This window comes from Anser brachyrhynchus (assembly GCF_964034855.1).
Source record: "Anser brachyrhynchus genome assembly, contig: SCAFFOLD_185, whole genome shotgun sequence".
Taxonomy (NCBI): domain Eukaryota; kingdom Metazoa; phylum Chordata; class Aves; order Anseriformes; family Anatidae; genus Anser; species Anser brachyrhynchus.
In genome coordinates, this window is record NW_027663806.1 from 171,247 (window position 1) to 182,124 (window position 10,878).

Below are 10,878 nucleotides of genomic sequence, written 5' to 3' on the forward strand. Positions count from 1 at the left end.
TACTAGTATTAGGGTGGCGTTTAGCACTGGGGTTTTTGTTCATGAGGTTGTGATCATGGATAGGTTAAGGGCTTTGATTTTGTTAAGGGCTAGGAATACGGCTGATGTTATGATTGTGTATAGGTAGAAGGTAAGTAAGGCCAATTTGGGGCTGTAAACTAGGATGATGGCGATTCAGCCTAAGTGGGAGATGGACGAGAAGGCTAGGATTTTGCGTGTTTGTGTTTGGTTCAGTCCTATTCAGCCTCCTAGTGCTGTTGAGGCTAGGGCCATGGCGGTGAGTAGAGCTGGGTCGAGGGATTTGGATGTTAGTAGGAGCAGGGTTAGTGGGGGGAATTTTATGAGGGTCGAGAGTAGCAGGGCTGTTATTAGTGGCGATCCTTGTAGTACTTCTGGGAATCAGAAGTGAAATGGCACTAGGCCCAGTTTAATAGCGATTGCTGCTGTCAGTAGTAGACAGGAGGTTGGGTGGTTTATTTGTGTGATGTCTCATTGGCCGGTGACTCAGGCATTGGTTATGCTAGAGAATAGGACCAGGGCGGAAGCAGCTGCTTGGGTTAGGAAGTATTTCGTTGCGGCTTCTACTGCTCGTGGGTGGTGGGATTTGGCAATTAGGGGAATGATGGCTAGTGTGTTGATCTCCAGTCCTGTCCAGGCCAGAACTCAGTGGTTGCTGGAAATTGTGATTGTGGTGCCCAAGATGAGGCTGAAGGTTATGATTGGGGTCGCGTAAGGGTTCATTAGTAGAGGAGGGGGTTAAACCATCATTTTCGGGGTATGGGCCCGATAGCTTGATTAGCTGACTCTACTAGAAAATAATATAAGGGAAGTATGGAGAATTTTGATTTCTCTTGTGTGGGTCCAATTCCTACTTTTCTAAGGTCAACAGGAAATGAGAGGGCTGTTATACCTCTATGTTCACTTTATCATAGTGACCCTTTGTAGTTCAGGCACATTTCCTTATGTAAGGAGGTAGGCCTGCATAGCAGATAGGTATGCTGATGTGTCAGAGGCACAGAGCTAGTGTGAGGGGTAGGAAGTTTTTTCATAGTAGGTGCATTAGTTGGTCATATCGGAATCGTGGGTATGAAGCTCGGACCCATAAGAAACCAGAAGATAGTAGGAGGACTTTTGTGGCTAGGATGACGGGGAATAGTTCTGTGGGTGGCCCTAGGGCGCTTGGGTTTAGGAATATGATGGCTGTAAGTGTATTTATTAGCATAATGTTCGCATATTCAGCTAGGAAGAATAAGGCGAAGGGTCCTGCGGCGTATTCAACGTTAAACCCTGAGACTAGCTCAGATTCACCCTCTGTGAGGTCAAAAGGAGCTCGGTTTGTCTCTGCTAGGGTGGATACGTATCATATTATTGCTAGGGGTCATGAGGAGAAAATGAAGTATAGAGGCTCCTGTGCGATGGCAAAGGAGCTGAGTGTGTAGCTTCCGCTTAGTATGATTATTGATAGCAGGATTATGGCCAGTGTCACTTCGTATGAAATGGTCTGTGCTACTGCCCGTAGGGCTCCGATTAGTGCGTATTTTGAGTTCGAGGCTCAGCCTGATCATAGGACTGAGTAGACGGCTAGGCTTGACATGGCTATTAGGAAGAGAACTCCGAGGTTTAGATCTGCTAGGGGAAATGGGAGTGGTAGTGGTGCTCAAGTGGTGAGGGCTAGGACAAGGGCTAGTATTGGTATCAGAATGAATAGAAGTGGGGAAGAGGTAGAGGGTCGGATGGGCTCTTTGGTAAATAGTTTCAGTCCGTCCGCAAATGGTTGAAGTAGGCCAAAAGGCCCGACAACGTTAGGGCCTTTGCGGGATTGTATGTAGCTTAGGATTTTCCGTTCTACTAGGGTTAGGAAGGCTACGGCAATCAGGATTGGGATGATGTATAGGAGGGATATAATGAGGCAGCTTAGTGTTGTTATTTGAATCATGGGTGAAGCTAGGGAGAGGATTTGAACCTCTGGGGAAAGGGCTTAAGCCTTCTGCACTTGCCGGGCTCTGCCACTCTAGCTGGTCCTTTTCTAGGATTGAAAGTGGTGGGGGAAGGCCCTCTTCACGGTTTAGTTGGTTTCACTGCTTAGAGGGGGGGGGCGTGCTTGTGGTATTGGCCCCACTTTCCCGGTCCTTTCGTACTGGGGAGATAGAACTGTCGTACTGTCATAGATAGAAACCGACCTGGATTGCTCCGGTCTGAACTCAGATCACGTAGGACTGTTAATCGTTGAACAAACGAACCCTTAATAGCGGCTGCACCATTAGGATGTCCTGATCCAACATCGAGGTCGTAAACCCCCCTGTCGATATGGGCTCTTGAGGGGGATTGCGCTGTTATCCCTGGGGTAGCTTGGTCCATTAATCAATTATATTGGGTCTGGTCACTGTTAGCACTTTGAGGGGTAGCTCTAGGTAAAGAGGTATGGTCTTGTTTTTGGAGGATTTGTTCTCCTCCAAGGTCACCCCAACCGAAAAATATCGACCAGGCTCTGCGATGGTAGTGGCCCCAGTGGGGTTGATTGAGGATTCGCGGTGGTCGTTGATTTTTAAGTTCCACAGGGTCTTCTCGTCTTATGTTCACATCCCCGCTTTTGCCCTGGGGATGCACTGCAGTGAGTCCAGAGAGTGCACTGGCACCACTGGGGATGAACTGCAGTGAGTCCAGAGAGTGCACTGGCACCACTCAGGGTGCAGTGCAGTAAGTCCAGAGACTTCACTGGCACCACTGGGAATGCAGTGCAGTGAGTGCAGAGAGTGCACTGGCACCACTGGGGATGCAGTGCAGTGAGTCCAGAGAGTGCACTGGCACCACTGGGGATGCAGTGCAGTGAGTCCAGAGAGTGCACTGGCACCACTGGGGATGCAGTGCAGTGAGTCCAGAGAGTGCACTGGCACCACTGGGGATGCAGTGCAGTGAGTCCAGAGAGTGCACTGGCACCACCGGGGATGCCCTGCAGTGAGTCCAGAGAGTGCACTGGCATCACTGGGGATGCACTACAGTGAGTCCAGAGATTGTACCATCACCACTGGGGATGCAGTGCAGTGAGTCCAGAGAGTGCACTGGCACCACTGGGGATGCACTTCAGTGAGTCCAGAGAGTGCACTGGCACCACTGGGGATGCACTTCAGTGAGTCCAGAGAGTGCACTGAAACCACTGGGGATGCAGTGCAGTGAGTCCAGAGAGTGCACTGGCACCACTGGGGATGCAGTCCAGTGAGTCCAGTGAGTGCACTTGCACCACTGGGGATGCTGTGCAGTGAGTCCAGAGAGTGCACTGGCACCACCGGGGATTCACTGTAGTGAGTCCAGAGAGTGCTCTGGCACCACCTGTGATGCAGTACAGTGAGTCCAGTGAGTGCACTGGCACCACTGGGGATGCAGTGCTGTGACTCCGGAGAGCGCACTGGCACCACTGGGGATTCAGTGCAGTCAGTCCAGTGAGTGCACTGACACCACTGGGGATGCACTTCAGTGAGTCCAGAGAGTGCACTGGCACCACTGGCGATGCACTGCAGTGAGTCCAGAGACTGCACTGTAACCACTGGGGATGCACTGCAGTGAGTCCAGAGAGTGCACTGGCACCACTGGGGATGCCGTGCAGTGAGTCCAGAGACTGCACTGGCACCACTGGGAATGCACTGCAGTGAGTCCAGAGAGTGCACTGGCACCACTGGGGATGCACTGCAGTGAGTCCAGAGAGTGCACTGGCACCACTGGGGATGCAGTGCAGTGAGTCCAGAGAGTGCACTGGCACCACTGGGGATGCAGTCCAGTGAGTCCAGAGAGTGCACTGGCACCACTGGGGATGCACTTCAGTGAGTTCAGAGAGTGCACTTGCACCACTGGGGATGGGTTTCAAGCCAACTGCATTAACCGCTCATGCTTCTTTCTTATGAGACGTTAGTAAACCAATTACATAGCCTTGTCAAGACTAAATCACAGGTAAAAATCCTGTACATCTCATGTGGCCAACCACTCCCAACTAGGATTCCAAGAACCAGGAGGTTCGGTGAAAATAGGGCTAGTTCTATTAGAGGGGTGATTATTAGGGTAAGCCCTAAGCTGTCTTTAATGGAGAAGTATGGGTGGAATGGGATTTTGTCGCAGTCTGATACGATTCCTAGTGGGTTATTTGAGCCTGATTCGTGTAGGAAGGTTAGGTGGACTAGGGTGATTCCTGCAATTAGGAAGGGCAGTAGGAAGTGGATGGCGAAGAATCGGGTTAAGGTTGGATTGTCTACTGAGAATCCTCCTCAGGCTCATTCTACTAGAGTTTGCCCAATGTACGGGATGGCTGAGAATAGGTTGGTGATTACGGTGGCCCCTCAGAATGACATTTGTCCTCATGGTAGGACATACCCTACGAAGGCAGTTGCTATTAGGGTGAGTAGGAGGATTACTCCTGTGTTTCAGGTTTCTTTGTATAGGTAGGAGCCGTAGTAGAGGCCTCGTCCGATGTGTAAGTAGATGCAGATAAAGAAGAGCGAAGCACCATTGGCGTGGAGGTTGCGGATGAGCCATCCGTACTGGACGTCTCGGCATGTGTGAGCTACTGAGGAGAAGGCGAGTGAAGTGTCTGCGGTGTAGTGTATGGCTAGTAGCAGGCCTGTTAGGATTTGTGTGGCTAAGCAGATGGCTAGAAGGGAGCCGAAGTTTCATCAGGCAGAGATGTTGGAGGGGGCAGGTAGGTCGATTAGGGAGTTGTTGATTATTTTTAGTAGGGGATGGGATTTGCGGATGTTAGGGGCCATTAGTGAGTCTGTGTGTTATTAGGATTATTACCAGGATGGAGAGGGCGAAGGATCCTAGGTAGGCCTTAATTAGCCCTGTGTGTATTGAGGTTGCGGCTTTGCTTGCGGCTACTTGTAGTTCAGCAAGGCCCTCTGGCCCTATTTTTTTGAGTCAGGAGAGGTCGATCAAGTGTAGGGCAATGTTTTGTCCCTTTTCTAGTAGGTTTTTGGAGAAGAATCGGTGTACTAGGGGGTTGAAGTACCCTAATGCAGAGGAGAAGTTTATGAGGGGGGTTGGTTTGGGGTGAGTGAGGGTGTGTGTTATGTTCGATAGTTCTAGGGCTAGGATGATTCCTAGGATTGTTATGAGGATGGCAGCAGTTTTGGTGATAAGGGGTATGGTTATTGGGGGGGTTTTGGTTGGTGTGATGAAAGAGGTAATGATTATTCCTGCTGTAATGCTGCCTAGGGCGAGTCGGGTTAGGGGGGCGGTGATTAGTGGGTTGTTTTCGTTTATTGATACTATTGGGGGGATTCGGGTTTGTCCAGCTTGGACTAGGATGGTTATGCGGATGCTGTAGGTTGCGGTGAATGCTGTGGCTATAAGGGTTAGGAGTAGGGCTCAAGTATTTAGGTATGATGTGTTTAAGCTTTCGATGATGAGGTCTTTTGAGTAGAATCCGGCTAGGAATGGGGTTCCTATCAGCGCCAGGTTTCCGATGGTTAGGCAGGAAGTAGTGACTGGGAGTATTTTCTGTAGGCCTCCTATCTTTCGGATATCTTGTTCTCCGTTTAGGTTGTGGATGATAGACCCTGAGCATAGGAATAGTATGGCTTTAAAGAAGGCATGGGTTGAGATGTGTAGGAAGGCTAGTTGTGGGAGGTTTAGTCCGATAGTGACTATTATTAGTCCTAGTTGGCTGGATGTTGAGAAAGCAATGATTTTTTTGATGTCATTTTGGGTTAGGGCGCATGTGGCAGCGAATAGGGTTGATAGAGCACCTAGGCATAGGCAGGCAGTTAGGGCTGTCTGGTTGGTGGCTAGCAGGGGGTGCATGCGGATGAGCAGGAAGATTCCGGCTACTACTATGGTACTGGAGTGCAGTAGGGCTGATACTGGGGTGGGGCCTTCTATTGCTGCGGGCAGTCATGGGTGGAGTCCAAATTGGGCGGATTTTCCTGCGGCTGCGAGGATTAATCCTATGAGGGGGAGGATTGGGGTTTGGTGGGGGTGTACGGCTTGTTGGATCTCTCAGGTGTTGAATGTTGAAGCTAGTCATGCTATGCTCAGGATCAGTCCGATGTCTCCGATTCGGTTGTAGATTACGGCTCGTAGGGCGGCGGTGTTGGCATCTGCTCGGCCTTGTCATCAGCCGATGAGAAGGAAGGACATGATTCGTACTCCTTCCCAGCCTACGAATAGGAGGAATATGTTGTTTGCGGTTGTTAGGAGGAGTATGGCGACTAGGAATGTCAGTAGGTAGGTGAAAAATTTTGTTACGTATGGCTCTGAGGCCATGTATCATATGGCGAATTGTAGGATTGATCATGTTACAAATAGGGCGATTGGAAGAAATGTTATTGAGTATTGGTCTATTTTTAGGCTCAGGGGGATTTTAAAGTTTATAATGAATTTTCACTCCCAGTGGCAGGTGACAGATTCTACTCCCGAGTAGATGAATGCGGTTGTAGGGGCTAGGCTAATTAGGAATGCGGTTTTAACAGCGCGGGTGGTGGCTTGTGGGGTGTTTTTAAAGTTTTTAAATAGAAATGGCAGGATGATTGGGGTTAGGAGGATTGTCAGCGTGAGTAGTGTGAGGGAGTTGATTAGTAGTGTGGGGTTCACTACTTTTACTTGGATTTGCACCAAGATGGGTGGTTCCTAAGACCAGTGGATTGCTGTTATCCTTTAAAAGTAAGGGGGCTGAGGTTTTAGGCTCAGATGTAAGAGTTAGCAGCTCTTGTTGGTTAAACCCTCCCCTCGGCAGGTAAGAAGGTTTGAACTTCTATTCTTAGAATCACAGTCTAATGTTTGGTTTAAACTATACTTGCATGAGGGGATTCCGGAGATCAGTTCGGGTTTGAGGATTAGGAGGAATATTGGGATAATGTGGAGTGTTATGAGCAGGTGTTCTCGCGTGGTTGAGTTTTGCATAGATGCGATGTGGGAGGGGATTGAGCCTCGTTGGGTCATTAGTAGTATGAATAAGGTGTAGGAGGCGGTTAGTAGGGTTGCGATTCCTGTTAGGATGATCGTGAAGGCAGATCAGTTGAATAAGGTGATTATAATGGTTAGCTCTGCTATGAGGTTTGTTGTTGGGGGTAAGGCTATGTTTGTTAGATTGGCCAGCAATCATCAGGTAGCTATGAGTGGTAGGAGAGGTTGTAGGCCTCGTGTGAGTAGTAGAATTCGGCTGTGCGTACGTTCATAGTTTGTGTTGGCTAGGCAGAATAGTATGGAGGAAGTTAGTCCATGGGAAATTATTAGCATCATTGCCCCTGAGAATGATCAGTGGGTTTGGATTATTCCTGCGGCGATAACTAGGCCTATGTGGCTAACGGATGAATAAGCGATTAGTGATTTTAGGTCTGTCTGTCGTAGGCAGATTGAGCTAGTCATTAGGGCGCCTCATAGGGCCAGGGTTAGGAAGGGGTAGTGCAGGAGGTTGGACAGTGGGCCCATAAATAGAGTGACTCGTATAATTCCGTATCCTCCTAGCTTTAGTAGTAGGGCGGCGAGGAGTATTGAGCCTGCGATGGGTGCTTCTACGTGGGCTTTTGGCAGTCAGAGGTGTAGGCCGTATAGTGGGGCTTTTACTATGAATGCTATGAGCAGTGCTAGACCTGATAGTATTCCTGTCCATGAGGTGGATAGGGTTGGGTGGGTTAGTTGTAGGGTTGGCAGGTGCAGGGTGCCAATTTTCACGTATAGGTGTATGATTGTGATTAGCAGGGGTAGAGAGCTTACTGGCGTGTAGAATAGCAGGTAGATGCCAGCGCTTAGGCGTTCTGGTTGGTTCCCCCATCGGGTGATTAAGATTAGGGTGGGAATGAGGGTTGCTTCAAATGAGATGTAAAATAGTGCTAGTTCTGTGGTGGAAAAGGCTAGTAGGATGAATGGCTGGACTGCGACTAAGGTTGAGATAAAGATTCGTTTGCGTTGTAGGGGTTCTTGTTGCAGGTGGTTTTGGCTTGCTATGATTATGAGTGGGAGTAGTCAGCAGGATAGTACTAGGAGGGGGGATGAGATTTGGTCAATTCCTGTTCAGTTGGATAAAAATTTGTAGGGGTAGTAGGTTGGGATTAATCACTGTAGGCTTAGGGCAGCGATTAGGAGGCTGTATAAGGTGGTGTTAGTCCATAGAAATTTTGGTGGAGACAGCAGGGCTGTTGGAAGAAGTATGATTGTGGGTAGGATGATTTTTAGCATTGCAGGAGGTTTAGGTTGTGTAGATGGTCGGAGCCATGTGTGCGGGTGGAGGCTACTAGGATGGCCAGGCCTGTGCCCGCCTCACACGCTGAGAAGGTTAGCATGAGAATTGGTACCATGGTGAATGAGGAGACTTGGTTTTCGATGGATCATATTGATAGGCCTACGAATATCGATAATATTATGCTTTCAAGGCATAGTAGGGCGGATACTAGGTGGGTTCGGTGGAAGGCTAGTCCTAGTCCGCTGAAAATGAAGGCTGAGTAGAAGCTTAAATGTAGGGGCGACATAAAAAAGTTACAGGGTTGGCTGTAATCTGCTGGGTCGAAACCAGCTATCTTTTTGGTTAGACTAACTTTCTGTTATTCTGCTCATTCTAGGCCCCCTTGAATTCACTCGTAGGCCAGTCCGAGTGTTAGGAGAAGGAGGATCACTACAGTTCAGGTGAGGGTCATTAGGGGGGATTGGAGTTGGACGGCTCATGGCAGGGGGAGTAGGAGGGCGATTTCTAGGTCGAATAGGACGAACAGGATGGCTACTGAGGAAGAATCGGACTGAGAATGGTAATCGAGCAGATCCAAGTGGGTCGAATCCACATTCGTACGGTGAGAGTTTCTCTGAGTCGGGGTTTATTTGGGCGAGTCAGAAGTTTAATGCGGTTAGGGCGGCGCTTAGGATTGATGATAGGGCGAATATGAACATGAGTGCGTTCATTGCTCTCCTCTGGGTTTATACCAGATTCTAGAGATTGGAAGTCAATTGTAATTAATATACTAGAAGAGCAAGATCCTCATCAGTAGATGGTTATGTAGAGGAATAGTCAGATGACGTCTACGAAGTGTCAGTATCAGGCTGCTGCCTCGAATCCGAAGTGGTGGTCTGATGTAAAGTGGAACTTGATCAGTCGGAAGAGGCAGACGGTCAGGAAGGAGGATCCGATGATTACGTGGAGTCCGTGGAATCCAGTGGCAACGAAGAAGGTAGATCCGTAGACGCTATCGGCGATTGAGAATGGGGCTTCGTGGTATTCTATTGCTTGTAGGGCTGTGAAGTAGAATCCCAGGAGGATCGTTAGGGTTAGGGCGTGGATGGCGTGTTTTCGGTTTCCTTCTGTGATGCTGTGATGGGCTCACGTTACGGTAACGCCTGAGGCTAGTAGGATGGCTGTGTTTAGTAGGGGGACTTCTATCGGGTTGAGTGGTTTAATTCCTGTTGGGGGTCATTGGCCTCCTAGTTCTGGGGTTGGGGCCAGGCTCGAGTGGAAGAACGCTCAGAAGAACCCTAAGAAGAAGAATGCTTCGGATGTGATGAAAAGGATTATGCCGTATCGTAGGCCTTTTTGGACTGTGGGAGTGTGATGGCCTTGGAAGGTGCTTTCTCGTACAATGTCTCGTCATCATTGGAGTATTACTAGGAGTATTGAGATGAGGCCTAGGGTTAGTAGTATGGATGAGTTGTAGTGGAATCACATGATTAATCCTGAGGTTGTGAGTAGGGCGGCGGCTGCCCCGAAGATTGGTCAAGGGCTTGGGTCAACTATGTGGTATGAGTGTGCTTGGTGTGCCATTAGATGTTTTCTTGTAAGTATAGGCTTAGAAGGAGCACGAAGACGTAGGCCTGGATTATGGCTACTGCTACTTCTAGGATGGTTAGGAGTAGTAGGATGATTATTGTTAGGATGGATACTGCAGGAAGGGTGGGTATTAATGCAATGGAGGCTGTAGAGACGAGTTGGATGAGTAAGTGTCCTGCTGTAAGGTTGGCTGTAAGGCGGACTCCGAGGGCTAGGGGGCGGATTAGTAGGCTGGTTGTTTCGATCAGGATTAGTGTGGGGATTAGGGGTGTAGGGGTACCTTCGGGTAATAGGTGGGCTAAAGAGGCTGATGGTTGGTTTCGTAGGCCTGTTAGTAGTGTGGCGAGCCATAGTGGGAAGGCTAGGGCTATGTTCATAGATAGTTGGGTGGTTGGGGTGAATGTATATGGAAGGAGGCCTAGAAGGTTGATTGTAAGAAGTATGATTATTAGGGATGTAAATATTATGGCTCATTTGTGGCCATTTTTGTTGAGTGGGACTATTAGTTGTTTTGTGATTAGGTGAAGGAGTCATGTTTGGATAGTAGAAAGGCGGTTGTTGATTCATCGGTTGTTTGGGGACGGGAATAGTAGGGCTGGGAAGAGTAGGGATAGTAGGATTAAGGGGATGCCAAATAGATTGGGGCTGGAAAATTGGTCACAGAAGCTTAGGTTCATGGTCAGGATCATGGTGTGGGTTTGGTAGTGAGGGAGGTCTTATTTGATGGGGGGTTGGTTGTGGTGAAGGCTAGTAGTTTTGGTTGGATGAGGAGTGCTAGGGTTAATCAGGTTATAATTATGATTGAAAATCATGGTGCGGGGTTAAGCTGTGGCATATCATTAAGGAGGGGGAAGTCCCTCTTTGGCTAGCTTAAAAGGCTAGTGCTGTTGCATAGCTTCTTAATGATTAGGATGATGATAGAAGGGACGATCAGGCCTCGAAATGTGGGAGTGGGGTTGATTCTACTACAATGGGTATGTAGCTGTGATTAGCCCCGCAAATTTCTGAGCATTGTCCGTAAAATTCCCAGGCCGGGTGGTAATGAATGAAGTTTGGTTTAGTCGGCCTGGGATTGCGTCTGTTTTAACTCCGAGCGTTGGGACTGCTCAGGAGTGGAGTACGTCTCCTGCAGTAATGATCACGCG

General features: G+C 48.9%; 1 long non-coding RNA gene across 1 annotated transcript in view; it reads left to right on the forward strand.

Moving 5' to 3' along the window:
* The window catches only part of LOC308186792, a 118,683-nt gene extending 108,083 nt beyond the window's left edge, over positions 1-10,600 (forward strand). Inside the window, exon 3 of the long non-coding RNA XR_013944300.1 lies at positions 10,094-10,600. This is a non-coding gene — a long non-coding RNA (uncharacterized lncRNA). The remainder of the gene's footprint in view (positions 1-10,093) is intronic.
* Positions 10,601-10,878: the final 278 nt, after the last annotated feature.